Raw genomic sequence first — 15522 nt, forward strand, 5'->3', positions numbered from 1 at the left:
GTTGACCATGCTGCTGAGCTTTGTGGCTCTACGAATGAGATTTTGTTAATTCCCACTCAAGTCCATGCTGGGCTTGGACTTCAGGAGGGGAGGGCAGTCCAAAACGTTCTAATTATGGGGTAGCCCGGGGGTTTCTACTGGACTGAGTGCCACAGGTTATCAGGGTTTTGGATGGCTGTTGTGACAAAGAGTATTCATCCCTTCTTCCCAAGGGGGAGCCACCCCCTTCACGGCTAACAAAGACTCCCATCCCCAAGAGGCACTCATCACACACACATTATCTGCATACATGAGAATTGGACAAACTTACTTCTGCTTTGAATAGGTCTGTTCTGAATCCGTTAAGTAGTGACATTTCATCAATCTCTTAGGTTATAGATAATACTGGATATTGCCTGAACTCCAGAGGGAAGGAGGAGCAACTCATCCCTTGTGTTTTGTATAACACACAGGAACTTTCAAAGAGGGAACCTTATGCAGAAGAGAGCCTCCGATATAGGTATGTCTTCAAGAGGCAGAGAGTTGTGGAGCCACGCAGCTAGCGGCAGCCTGAGTGTGAGAGAACGCCCAAAGAGAACACCGGAAGCGTGGTGTAGCGAGCAGTGGAGCAACCGCTGCAGTGATGGAGTCACAAAGACCGTCACACTTGGTGATGTGCCCACGAGGAAGCCGTGGTGGGCCTGGGGCCTGCTAAAAAACGCAGAGACCAGTCGAACATGGAAGAACAAAACCTCTGTAGAGGAGGTGCCAAGCTCGATTCACACGCCAACCGCCCATTTTGAAGTACCATGAACGTTCACGCTGAAATATGCGACGTATGATGAGCAAATAAACCAGCAGATAGCTGCAGTTGGGCTCTGTCCAGTACCGATCAGAAGAACAGCACCTGTTGAAGTACCAACACCTAAGAAAACCTGGACAGTAAGGTACCCATTGCGAAAACCTTACCGACAAGTGAGACAGAATGACGATTGTCAGAATTTAATACCCGAAGAAGCTAAGAAGATGAAGGAAGACGAATGATGACGTCATAAGAACCCAGACTGACTCAAATATAGAAGGTATGACGACCTGTGAATGATGAAGAGACGAAACATCATGGATAAGTGACATCCTGAGCCTAAAGTGAAATAATTGATGTCAAGATATCCGAAATGATGCCATATGCGCGATGAAGATATTAAGTTAGTTTAAACGTGTACATACGCACAGTAACCGCAAGCAGCACAGAAATCGTGAGGCTTTCTTATGCTTAGTAAGAGATTGTGGCAAGCGCCACCTATACATATCTACCTCAAGGAGCACTTTATATTAGTATACGTCCACTATGCACAAGAGCAGAATAAGCCAAAGGTTATTAAAGGTCTCAAGGAGAGTTTTACAGCAAACAAAATCGAGAATTAAAGACGGAGAGAAACTCAGACGAAGGTAATCATGCCAAGAAGCCAAGGTCGGATCGGCTGAAATAGACCAATAGTGGATACAATTAATGAGAAGAACAGAGTATCTTGTTCAGAAAGGTCAAGATAAGCAACAGATGGCAGACGAATGGCAGAATTAAATCAAATACACGAAATTGCATGAAGAATAAGACGATTTCACAGAGTCGGAATCACCTGACAAGACGAGCAGGAAGGGAAAAAAAATCACACCTACGCATGGACCTTTGCCATGCCCAGACGCCTTAACTTTCCCAGACCAAGAAGCAGCCTCGAGGCTAACCACAAAGAAATAATTGCCACATGACCACTGAAGTGATGATTGATTGTAGCAATAATTGGAGGGAAGCTGGGGGTGCAGACAAACTCCCTGCACACGGCCGGCTATTCTGCACGCTGCTAAGCAAGTGAAAAAGTATGAGTGGGGTTAGAGACAACCCAATCATAGTGGACCGTGTAATCTATGGCCCTATAGTTAGTAGATCCAACGAGACGTCGTACTTTTAGTGACATCTACAGTAGCCATTTTGAAGGAAGGGCTTAGATGCCCCACCTGACAGTGTCTATCCAATCCCCTTTCCCTGTTACCATATACAGATATAATACCTATATTAAAGTTTCCTTCCTAGAACCAATCAAGTTGCATGCTAAGTTAAGAGTTACACGTCAGTGATGAGTTTTTGATATAAAATGTTCTGTTTTTCTGAAATTAATTGGAGTTGAAGCGAGAAGGAAGATTGAGCGATTGCTGATATTCATGAACTCCCCATTTTTTGTACTTGTCATTAAACGGACTCCCTTTGCCAAACTACTGAGTTGTCATTATTGATTTGATGCAAGCTTATTAATCTGCATACCCATCCATCTCAAGGGTGCTGCTACTCATCTTAAAGTGCTATTTGGAAACCCCCAGTTCTATGGGCCGGCTGGGGTCCCTACTGCACACCTCCCATTGGCTGACATATACAGAGCCTACCAAAACAACAAGATGCAGAGAACAAGACAGCGATAGATGCAAGGAAGCAAAGAACATGAAAATGCGAAGACGCCATATCCCAATGTCAAGCCCTGTGAAACATCCCAAATCAAGGGAAGGTACCCGGGTGTTTCTTGAAAGAGGGTGGCAACAGAGACTGAATGAACTATATGAAAGAAGCTACAATAATGATCATGGGAACTTGAAAAACCAAGAACATGTGTCTTGGGAGATGCCAAGAGTTGTTGAATATAAACAGTCGACAAGTACTAGCAGTGCTCTATAAGAGACATTGAGAAATCGAATTGAATTAAGTTTGAACGCAGGTTGCCGGAGCATGAGAAAACACACCGTCTAAGACAATGGAGAAGCCACAAGAGTGGTTGTACCAAGTGATTAAAAAGGGTACAGGATGCCCTTTCAGAGAGAGAGTGTCAAAAAGAAAGAATACAAAAAGATGCTAAGTGAGGAAGAGAAGACTTAAAACATCACTGCCAAAGGGGGTATAATAATGATAACAGAAAGTTCCATAACCTCACTGCAACCAAATCCATAGATCTATATCAAAAGCTACAGGATCTTATTAGAGACATTTAAAGAAACCTGCTTCATTTACTTGTACCCATATTTCGGAACAACTAGTTGGAAGACCATGAGAAGCAGCCCAGGAGGCAAAAGAGAAGTTATCAGAAGTTGAACATTCTGGTGTTTATTTATAGTGGTAGGGCCAGTTAGAGTTAGGTTTGAATGGAGGATGTTTTCGTTGGACTTTGATGACAGACAAGCAAGTTTAGTTTGACTATGTTGGGGACATCCCCATAGCAATAGGGCAAGTTAGGCATTTTTACCGTATTATTGAAACAAAAACCCTTGAGAATGCCAGTAGTGCGTCCGACTGCTTCTGGTCCGCCACACTTCAGATAGATCTCCCTGGGACTACAAAAGGCAGGATTCTGCCAAGAAGCAACAGAATTCAACAGCGCCGGGAGTCACTGTGGCCACACTGGCATGATTTAAGAAAGGAGCGCTGCATGGTAATGTGTGCAGTGCAGACGCCCTGCAAGGAGCCCTGAGGTTGACAGCGAGAACGAGAATGGGTCTGTCGTTGAGGTTATTCTCCATGTCTCATGCACATTGCCAATGTTCTGTGTATGTGGTGTGGTGATCCCCCACTCTCCAAAGGTTTGCAAACATGGCCTTTTGCAGGTCTGCTGTGCTTGCCATTCTCTTGGTGGGCCTACAGTTCTAGGCATTGCTTCCTGTTGCAGCAAGAGCACTGACCAGGATGTAGGGACTAAGCGATATTTTGGGCTGTGAATCATCCAACAGCACAGTGGACAGGCTGCTGGTACTGCGGTGGTAGCACAGGCTCCTGTCGCGACCCCCAAAATTGAAGGAAGAAAGGAGTGCTGCATGGTGATATATGAATTACACCTGCCCATCCAAGGAGCTTTGAGTTCAAAGTGAGTAGGGGAGCCTAGAAATGTAGTCACTGGCCTATTCCCTATGTCTCATGTAGGTTATTTCGTTACGATCAAAGCGATGATCTGTCACAAAACATCATACAAATAAAGTGACTACAGCTTAAAATAACATGTCAATTACAAAAATTATGAAATCATCTCACAATCTTTTCTATACAATTAGTTTGATATACAAGTACACAATTAAAATCGATATCCCAATAATGGGTGGCTGAGAGGAATTGGAGGACTTCTTGTTAATCTTCTGACAAACTGGCCTGTCGCCTGCTCCAAAGGCAATACCGACTCGGTCCACACTAAAAAGAAAGCCCACATCCAAGCCCGTGTTTCTGCGGCATTTAACAGCTCGGCCGAACTCTTAAAATCTGCAAGGAGCTGGCCAAACCTGCTGCAGTCTCCACCTCTCCTGTCGCTCCCCAGGCCCGTTTCAAGGCTCTTGCCTGTCACTTCATCTCTAAAACCCAGGATATCCTGTCCACCCTCTCGTCCCCTCCCCTTCTTTGAACTGATCTCTGGCCCTCCTACAGCCACCCCCACACCCTCCTTCTCATCCTTTCCTCTTTTCTCCCCTGACAAGGTGTGTAGACAAGTCAGTTCTTTGAAAGTCTCGTCAAAACGGGTTCATCCCTGCTCTTCCAAAACCATCAAGGACCACATTGACACCCTGGCTCCTGCCCTGGCTGATTTCTGCAACCTCTCCTTCGCCTCAGGAGTCTTCCCCTCCCCTCTGAAGCACTCTCTTGTGCACCCTCTTCTCAAGAAACCCACAGCTGACCCTTTCTGTCTGGCAAACTATCGCCCAATCTCCATCACTCCTGGAGAAGCTGGCCATCTCGCAGCTTAACCTTTACTCCGATTCTGTTGGTTGTCTCTATGACCATCAATCTGGCTTTAGAGCTGCCAGAAGCACGGAAACTGCTCTCCTGAACATCTGTGAAGATCTGCTCTCCAACCTCGACTAACATTCCCTCATCCTACTCGATCTCTCTTCTGCCTTTAACACGGTCAACCATACCATCCTGCTCACCATCTCCATGACAACCTGGGCATCACCGATCAAGCTCTGGCCTGGCGGGCCCCTTTCCTCACTTTTTTTATTTGCATTTTTAAAGCGCTCACTGTCATGCGCAGTAGGAAGGTCAGGCACACCGCCTTACAGAACACTCATACCCGCAGTGATTCTAAGACACATAACACAGCGAGAATCTCCAAGTCACAGTCAGCCCTTCACATGATCACGCTACCTGTGGTGCGAGGGAAGCATCACCAACTTCCAGGCTCTATCAGAGGGCGATACTATTTGTTCCCTCGTTTCCGCTGGCAACTGCCATGGAGATTGCGAGAGGGCTGGAGCAAGAGTAATTGACAACAACTACTTCCTGGTTCTGGGCCGAAGTCTCGGTCACATGCCCTGAGCTCCGCTCACGTGATCAGGAGTCGACAGGTATAAAAGCGACGCACTTTTGAATCACTCATCGCTTCACAGCTGTTTCGCGACACTGTTTGGCGTTTTCAAGTCACGTTGGAATCATTTGGTTACAGATATCAAGCTTACGGATTACGGACTGGGTTTTCTTGTTCCTTGGATTTGGCGTTTGGTTTCTGCTTGGATTTACGGACCTTTTTGACTTTAGCTCACGTTTCATGGATTGATTGGATTACGCTCTCCAGAGTTCCTTGAACTGCTACGTTACCACAGTTTTCAGAATACTTCCAAGAATCATCAGGTGGTAGCCAGCGCTGAGTTTCTGGCGCCTTGGCTTTGAAGGATTACCGACGCTTCCCTGCACCACAGCCTCAGTTACTGGCAGTTGGAAAATAATCCTTGAGTAAGACCTATTTCAATAACAGTTACATTGTTGACAGTACTGTGTTTGTTTGTACTAATACCTAATTCATTCCACAGCTCTGGGGTCCTCAGCTGCGTCTGTTCCTGCGAAACAACAACAACCACCTGTGGCCTCAAGGCTCGCACAGGGAGTGATTTTTGTTCTCTCCGTGTGGAACTTGGGGACAGAGGCCCATATCTTCTTCACAACGAGTCAAGTTACGACACTCACACAGCCCAGGGGCATCGAGGCGCCGTTACAGGAATATGTCTTGGTTGCGTATTTATAACACGCTTATTACCCACAGGTTTCTAAGCGCGGACCAGGGGACTGAACCTGTGTTGCTTCGTGTCGTCTTGTTTCCAAGGCGAGCACGTTGCCGCTGAGCTATCCTCCCGGGACTGATCGACCCTCCCAGGTCCAACTTGGGTCCTTCCTCTCCATCTCCCTTTCTACCTGCGGTGTTCCCCAGGGGTCTAACCTCTCACCCGGGCTCTTCAACCAGTACCTGGCAACTCTTGCCCACCGCATTGCCATTTCCTGCTCCAACTTCCAGTGCTATGCTGATGACACTCCACTCATTTTCAGGGTCCCCTCTGCCACCGCCTCTCCTTCTCTCATCTCTGACTGCCTATCGGCCTTTCAGGATTGGTGTGCCGACAACGCTCTCTGCCTGAATGCCAGCAAGACGGAGATCCTCCTCATCGGCACACCTTCACCCTCCTTTCCTGTCACTCTCTGGGTGGCCTCCCTTAGCCCTATTCCTACTCCTACCTGTGAGGCCAAGAACCTTGGGGTCATCTTTGACACCACGCTCTCCTTCTCTGCCCACATCGCCGATGTCTCAAAAAGTCAAACTTCCTACTGCACCTCCTCCGAGGTATTCTGGCTTTCCTCTCCTTCCCCCAGAAGCTCACCGTCACTCGCACCTTGGTTCTCTCTAGGCTCGATTATTGCAACAGCATCTTCTTAAATCTACCCGCTTATACTCTCCACCCTTTGCAACTTATCCAGAACAGGACTGCAAGACTTTTCCTTGGCCTCAAGCCCTGGGATCGTATCTCTCCAGCCCTGAATTCTGTTCATTGGCTGCAAGGATTAAATTCAAAACCCTTTGCATCGTCCACAAAGCTTTTTGGGGCCTGGGTCAAATATATCTTCAGCTTTCCCTCCTTAAATACCTTCACTCCTCTACCTCCAACTCCCTCAGGGTCAGTCATTTTTCAAAGAAACGTGCTGGGTGTAGATCTCGGTCTTTGGCTGGGACCTCCCACTGGAACAGCCTCCCTGCCACTCTGAAACTTGAGGAGAACCATCTCTGGTTCCGGAAGCACCTCAAGACCTTCCCCTTTGCTTCTGCCTTCACTCCTCCTCTGCCCTGCTGATCTGCTCTGCTCTCGGCATTGTGCACCTGGCTTTCCCGCCGACTCTCGGGCCAAGATATCTGCTCACCCTGCCAGCCACCCGCACTGCCTCCTGGCAATCCCTTGCACTGAGTTCTGTATCTGTAACCATACAGCCCCCCCCCCTTTCTGCACTATCAGACACAACCCGTTTGTTGCCTTATACTTAGCACTTGCCATTTGTTGGCACTACCTCTGTTGTTTTTTAATCTGTATTCCTTTGCTCAGCACTTTCCATTTCTTTCCCTCTCCCATGCACTTGCGTGTTTCGCCATGTCACTGGGCCTGGTAAGAGCTTTGTTTTGTACTCCCTTGTTCTCCCTCCTTTGCCTCGTCATACTCTGAAACACTTGTGTACGAGCACGAAATATCAATATCTATCTAAAATAATCAATTCATGAAACATTTAAAATACCTAATACTTGTAACTTTCGCACAATTTCAGTAGTTAAGTAAAGTGCATGGCCTCCATTCATGCAATTCTATATCTCTTCGCCACTTGCATCATTACATAATCTAATAAAACGCCCAGGATATTTCATTCTTATTTCCACCAAGATAGAACATTCAACGAAGATAGGTTTCAGAGTTTTAATGAGACCAGCAACCTCACACGAAGGAAAGATATTACTACTTGAATTGCGATGTTTAAAATGTTTATGTAAAATGTCTCTAGTTAGCAAAAGATTTAAGCAGAAACAGCGATTGTTCTGTGGTAGAAGGGCAGGGGAATAATTAGGTAGAAGTTCTAAGGGTTTACCTACTGGTGCAAATGTAGAGAGCACTGTATAGTTGCCCGATTTGGGCTATTGTGTCTATCCAATACATTTATTTGATTTTCTTATTTATCCATAGCGGATTCTCCACCAGATCTTTGCACCCCATCCCGCAATGATCTAGCATACTAGAAGTTTGTGCTTCCATCATGGTTAGTAAATCTGAGGATTCTTTGTACATCTCCACTTTGAGTTCTTCATACAAGGCGATTTTCAAGGGTGAATGAAATTGGAACAAAACATGGGAGAGAAGAGAGACCAAGCTTACAACGTAGTGAAGCCATGGGCATAGAGTTTGGCAGGCCCAAGACCAGCGTCCAGATTCTAGCGTCAAATCTCTCCCATGGCAAACCATACGCCACTTGATCACTTTCAAGACCATGTAGCACCTTTGGAATTACCTTCCCAACATAAAACCTTAGCAATGGCTTGAGAATTTAAAACATTTATAATCGATTTTCTTCATTCAGTGGCCCAACTGGTCTATTTTACTAAAATGTTTCACCACAGCTTCCTTATTCGTTTGCTCTGTCAAAATGAAGCCTAATTAAATAGTCCTATTCATATCCACAATATGGATCCCATCTAGGAACCATTTGAACGTACAAGTTACATGTTTATGCTTATGCAAACAGATGATCACTTCTTATGTTAGTTAGGTTATTCCTTTTTGCATAAAGACTAAGGGCCATAAGTAGCCGCTGGAGACCAATAGGAGTGAGATCTAGAAGGGCTACATCATCAGCATATGCTAACCAGTTGATTCCAAGTCCTACTATCTTTGGACTTATTAGCACCAACTCCTAAAGAGCTTCTTCTAGGTCTCCTAAATACAAGTTGAAAAGGCAGGGAGCTAGGATGCAAGGTTGCTACTATTCTGGCTATGCGGTTTGGTGGTTCTCAATTATCTATCATGTGGGGAATACAGGGACATCAAGACTAGAAGACTGCAGTTCTGCTGGAAGCGTGAAATAAATGTAGGGAATCAGCTAATAAGTGAAAGTATCTCCTTAGGAAGGCAGAGGTTATGGAGATTACTGGTCTCTGAGCCTTTTGATTGGTGGCACAGCACCAAGGAGGTTGGCAGGACAGCCCCCCTCCCAACCCTCTCCCGTGTGGGCTACTGTATGCTGCTCCTCTGGGATCCCAGGGCTTAAAGTCTGGTTCAGGGCCATGTGGCCAGGAGTGTGGCTCTGGGTCCACCAACCCCCATGGTGTGGGCGTTTGTTACAACTTGCTTAGTGAAGGCTCAGGGAGAGTATTTCGATTTAGGTGAGCCCAAATAGCCCTTTGTGTAGTCCCTTGTCCCTCTATATGTGCGGCGTGAAGTTGCAGTAGATGTGCACACACTGGCATTGGTGATGTATTCTCATCAGTTGTCACCAGGTTTTGGTGCCTGCTGGATTGTTGTCCGCAACCGGCCGTGCCTCGTTCTTTATGGACCATGGCAGCCCTAGAAGATTTGGTCGACTGGCATTATTATGAATTTCAACAAGATAATTGGGGGTGGGACTGAGTGCTCTCTGGGTTCCACCTCCTGCCCTGCTCAAGTTGCTGATCTAGGTCTTATGTGGAGGGGGGCATCCCCTCCCTATTGGATTGGGTAGTGACAGATGTCACAGGGTTTGAAATTGCTGGTAGTTATTTAGCTCCTGTTTCAAGCCTAGGAGAGCCTCGTTAGCTTGAAATCAAATGCTACCAGGAGCTACATTTGGCTACCCAGGCCAACTGGTGCCTAAAAACCATACATATGGTGACATTAACTTTGAGTATTTAATAATGTTAATAAACACAAATTAGGACACAGCTAGTGCACATTTAAGAATAATGGATCATACACAATATGCAAAAAGTGGGCATTTCATGTTCAAATTTGCGGTGTGCTGTATGCTCGCTCCTAGTTCTCCAGCAGTAGGTCCTGCCTACTGGGTGATGCCTGCCACCCAGGAGCTTGTTTTAGCTCCAGCTTATTGAATCCCAATTTTGAGCCCCGTTTCAGGGAGACGAGTTGCCCACTGTCTGAATTAGATAGGATGTCTTGTGGTTGTTATGTGAAACACCCTGGTGGGCAGTGAATTTGGTGGCCTCCTGGAATCAGTCCTACTAGTAAGTGGTTTGATCTTACCCGGTAATGGGCAGGGTCAAAGCTCTCAAGGCAAATCCCTCGTCCTGATCTTATGTTCAGGGACATCTTTAGATGGGGCTGCACTATTCTGTGAGGCTTGGAAATACTTGAAAGGTAGGTCATTCTGCCTGTACCACAGAAGCATCGGACCTCTACAGCCACGAGTAGCTCTGCCCAACTTACTAAACATTTGCAACTGGCCGATTGATTTAGTAAGACTTGTAATGTGGAGCATACTGCAAGTCACTCACTGCTCTGCAAGAGCCACTGTTGTATCACTGATTCAGAAGCGGTTTTGTCTGTTCCAAACGGAAGGCATTGTTTTACTAAATTAAAAGAGGAACGATAATAATTAAAAATTGTAACAAAATATCTTAGAATTGTTAATGTTGCCCTTGAAGGAGGTAATAAACCTCTGGTAGTTTAACACTTCCCATCCCCTAAATACAAAATGACAAAAGCATGCAAATTCTTAAAATGTAATGTCGTGGAGTAATAGTAGAATGATGGGGTCCATGTGATAATGTCCCTGCAAAAATTTTGCCAAGCAAGAATGGCACTATTTATTTTGCAGATATTATCATAGGGAGCATGAAGGGGAGACCACCACAACCCCTGCATTTTTTTCTTTTTAAAAAAGGGAGTGAGGGACACCCCTGCTACCATTTACCCTATATATTGTCCTCATATATAATGTCGTCTATGCTGTTTCCCGGCAACTATATGTATGATGACATTATATACAGGGACAATATTACCCGATACCGAATGATGCAGGTTGACCTAAAGCATCAAACCAAGATTGCTGATCAATACAAGTCCCGAAAAGACTGACACCAAAAGTCTACTAGTATGGATCAATATTGTACTGCTCTTTACTGGAGAAAAAAAAATGGAGGGCCTCTTTGCCATCAGACATATGCCTCAAAACAATCCTCATTTTAAAAGCGTGGGTCTTGTTAGCGGAACTGGCATATTATACTCTCGCTTTTCAAGGACAAAGATTTTTCATGCACTTTAAAACCCACCATAAAATTGACAGTGTTTGCTAAACAACCCCGATTGCTCCAATCAATACTGGACATTCCGAAAACACCTCAAAACCTGGCTATTCACACAGGAGCTACAAAATAATCGCACAAACCTACCTCTCTCTACTAAGTCTCAACCTACCGAGTACCAGACAAGTAACTAATGAATTTGCTTTTCATCCATCACCTGCAACTTGTAACTGAGTAAGCCTAAGTAACTACAATATTATGTCACTTATGTAACCAACCACTGTATCTTATGTCTTTGTAACCATTTACCATGTAACCAATGTATCCTTGAAACCTATACGCCGCATGGAACTGCGCATCACCGTTGCCTACTGTCAAGTACAGCGCCTAGATGCCTTTATGCGCTATATAAATTGCAAAAATAAATAAATGAATGTCAGACTATACCACACTGATGACCCCTAACAAGGGCGATATGTGTGCATCCTTGACAACTGCCTTGGATTGATGAAGATGTAACCATGTCGTACCGTTTTATACATCGCCAGGCTTTTTCGTGGAGTTTTTTGCCAAAAATGTTCAGCCGAAAAACGCACCAAAAAATATAGGGTCTCCCCATTAAACAAATGTGATTTTTTTCAGCCAAAAATATTCTACAAAAAACTTGGTGAAAAGAGTTTGGCGGTCTAAGAACAAAGAACGGTATAAAACACACGCCCTACAATTCAAAGAACAAGTCATTTTAAGGCAATTTGCCTTCTCGCATTGCTTAGTGGCCTGTAGCTCTAGGTGAACTTCCAGGGATGGCTACTTGGTGGCGCTGTGGCATGTGCATCGTGTTAATTTAGGCAGCCTTTCCTCTTTTTTTTTTTTTTTTAAATATGAAAAACCCAAGTATCCAACAAACGTTTTGCTTTTCCTTATAGGTCTACACTGCATAGGAGAACGATAGCCGAACAAGCAAAATGCTGCCTACATTTCACGAAGCCGATGTTTGTGTGGGAGAGAATGACAGAAGTGGTTGAATACATACTAGAAACTGGATTGCGGTCCTAGAAACTGGATTGCGGTCCTAGAACGTTAAGCAAGTGTTCTAGCAATATAGCAATGTTGTATACGTCAGAAGACGCCTGTGTTGTAATTGTAATTGTCAATTCATTTATAGTGTGCGCCGAGCCCGTGGGCATTAATGGACCATTACATTCATAATGTCAACAAGCCAATAATAATAATAATTTCTTATATAGCGCTACACACCCATAGGTCTCAGAGTGCAGAAAAAACAAAAGACATTATTATCCCACAGAGTGGTACTCAATGTATTGACCTGGGAAGGGTGAAAGGCTGAGCTGACCCTACTGGAATAGGAAGCTGCCACCGCAGGTTGTGCACATCAAGGGCGAGTGCTTAGATCACTGTGCTCTCTGGCCAGCAATGTTTCTTTAAAAAAAACGTGTTTACTGGAAGCAAGGGTTATTTCCTGCTGTTTAGTAGATTCTAATGAAAAAAAATAAAGCGTGTAAACTTAGATCTGGAATTTGTGTGAAAGTCTTTGAATTTCACATTGCCGTTTAACTTAGGCATTGACTCAGCAGCTGTGTTCAGCCAACAATGGAGCGCCAATTGCCCAGAATGCTTTTGTTTATTTACACTACTTCAGTGGTAGCTTTCAGACTGAACAATGGAGGCTGGTGCGCTCTGGCGTGGTCATGTGACCATGTTTACTTTTCGTCTACTGCGAGTACTAATATATCAAAGGGGTGCGATTAATTTGGAAGTTGGGGTTTTAAGTATTTAAAGAGAAGATCTCGCAAGATGAAGAAACCAAATCCACACTGCAATAAGTAACTGGAGTGAAGTTTAGAATGTAGCTTAAAAGAAAGATGGTGTGCGTATGAACTATGGTTTCTAACAGCTAGTCTTTGTGCAAGAACAACAAAAATACATCTCCACCCTCCGGTTTGTGGGCCGTGCACCTGTAGGTTTCAACTTCACACATTTCGTACAGAAAGTAATCTTAAAACTTACAAAAACTTTGGTGAAGGCTTCAGGTGCAAAAAATAAAATAAAAACAAATTATGGACACTTCGTCATAAGAGAGCAGGCCCAAGCCTACACTGCCTGGCCATTAAATGGAGGTTAAACAGAGTTCAGGGTAAACAGCTCCCAATTTCCGGAACAAAATACAGCAGATACAACAGTGAGTTATTGGGGGAAATAACGCTTTTCTGGCACTGTCGTTTTATGATGGCAGTACGTACGGCATATTGCTGGGATGGGAGGGCAACAAAAATAAGCAAGACGTTTGCAGCTATCTGACTGATGAATCTCCCTTTATTCGGGCAACTCATTTAAAGCAAAAAGATCACATGGTGGGACTTGGACCTTGAGACCCCAGGTGATATCGGGTTGATCATAAGCGAGCTATGATCTCTCATACACTACGTGCTTTAGTTTGCAGGGGAGTAGGGAAAAACCAACAGTTTGGAGAGCGAGAGAATCCGACTCGTAGTATGCATTATTAATGTGGGAGATGCACCAATCAATATAACCAATCACGTGCCTGTAAAGGCATCCCCTCCACTGCCTGTTATTGTGAAGCTGAGGTAGCAGGGTCACGGAGATTTCAAGGACTGTGGCCTCCGAGCTGCACGAGGTGGGGGGGGGGGCCTTGGTCAACATGGCATTTAAACAAAAACATTGGCAAGCATCAAATAAAATAAGTCATTGAAGAACGTTTGGCACATTCCTAATGAGTGAGGAAACAGTAGCTCATAAGCCCCCATGAAGTAGAGGACGCCCCGTTTTAAAGTCATTTCTATAAGAAAATAAATAAATAATGCATCGACTCATGTGACCATCCAAACCATCTATCTGGATTCCAGTAGAACGTTCGAGTGAAAAAGCACTTAAATAACGAAGGATCCCGCTTTAAGCGTCCAAAAAGTGTCAGCGTCACGCCCAACAAACGGGACTAGTAGTCGGCCCTCCAGGGACGATAGCAATAAAGCTGCTGTGTCCCGTTACAACTGCCGGAGCTGGAAGTTGAGAGAGGCTCCCAGGAAAGACAACCAGCATTAAAGACAACGAACGGCTAAGTGTTCCTAACCAATGACACAGCCTTTCGCTCTAAAGCAGCCCAGAGCGACTGGAGTCGCAGCAGAGGGTGCATGGGGGCCGGGCCGGGAGCACGGATGAACTTTATTCCGTTGGTCCCGTCCAGCCACATTGGAACCCCACCCGCCGGTATTACACGGAACGCAGCGTCGCATCATCCATACTCACTGGTGCCACAAGTGCCGCTCCCCGAGCCGCCGCTCCGTCCCACACACTGCAGCCTGGAACCGAAGCCCAGACCAGCCTCTCCCTGCCTGCCGCGCAAGCGCCCCCGGGCCAGAACAAGGGCCAGCTAAAGGCAGGAAAGCCGGACCTCCTCCCGGCCGCCGTGAGCAGAGAGTGCTACTGGGGGTGGCTGAGGGAAAGGAGGAGGAGCGCAGGGCGGGAACCCGGGGGAAGAGTCTAACTACACAACGCATGTGAGCGGACGAGGGAAAACTGAGGATTGTTGTCACCAGCAGGGCACAGGAGATCAACATGCAGGACACGTGATTTTGTTGTTGTTTTATTGATACGTTTTGGGTTCGGATATTTGCAATAGTGTTAACAAATAATCACTATCGTTAAACGTTTCAAAGTTGTTATAATTGCTCTGCAAACGCTGATGCGACGGGCCAACTTGAACTTCCATTTCAAACCGCTTAGCGTGGGCACCCCAGTGCCTGGCCCCCCCCCCCTCCTCCATGCCCTGGCCCCTCACTCCCCCCCCCTCCTTCCCTCATACCACCCAGCACATGTCATACATCACACTTTGAAAAAACAACTCAGACACCTTATGAAGTTGGAAGAGTAAAATGCCTCAGCAGCTTTATTTTGCATAAAGTCTTGGAGTTATCTTACAGGCGATCCGTAATTCACCACCACAGGTATACTACTCTGTGTGCGGCTACCTAGGCATCCCTTGGCCTCCCCCCTCTCCCTTACCCTCCTCGTCCGGTGGACGCCTCAGGTTGAGCCCGGCCCTTGCTATTAACCTCTCTCTGCCCCTGGCCGTTTGTTGATTTCCCTTGAGCGACTTTTGACATAGGCCCCCCCTTTTTTCTCTAGGTCTTTGTTGTGAATCCCCTGCCCCCCCCCCGACACTTCACCGTGTCCTGTGTTTGGGTCTAGGTAAAACCGGCAGCCACGCGGTGCCTCGCTAGTAATCAGGTTCCTATACCGGCACCACCACAAGTGCCCCAACGTTACACATATCCCACATCCGTACGTTAAAGCCGTATTACACCGCCCTCCGGTGCCGGCCCACAACATTCTGCCTGCCTATATGGTCATCGCTTTGCGATGCCCGTCTAATATTGGCCTTTCTACTCTACTCTGCCCCCACCCTCCATCCCCCAAGTGCCGCTTGTACCGGAAGCCCTATCCTATCTAT

The 15522-nt window shown here is 45.9% G+C and overlaps 1 protein-coding gene across 1 annotated transcript in view; it reads right to left on the bottom strand.

Moving 5' to 3' along the window:
* PRRG1 (proline rich and Gla domain 1) overlaps positions 1-14590 on the bottom strand; it is a 507776-nt gene extending 493186 nt beyond the window's left edge. The window contains exon 1 of the mRNA XM_069639143.1: positions 14319-14590. The gene's annotated coding sequence lies outside the window, so the exon portion shown is untranslated. The remainder of the gene's footprint in view (positions 1-14318) is intronic.
* Between the last annotated feature and the right edge of the window lie 932 nt (positions 14591-15522).

This window comes from Ambystoma mexicanum, chromosome 7q (genome assembly GCF_040938575.1).
Source record: "Ambystoma mexicanum isolate Mex_15411 chromosome 7q, UKY_AmexF1_1, whole genome shotgun sequence".
NCBI lineage: Eukaryota > Metazoa > Chordata > Amphibia > Caudata > Ambystomatidae > Ambystoma > Ambystoma mexicanum.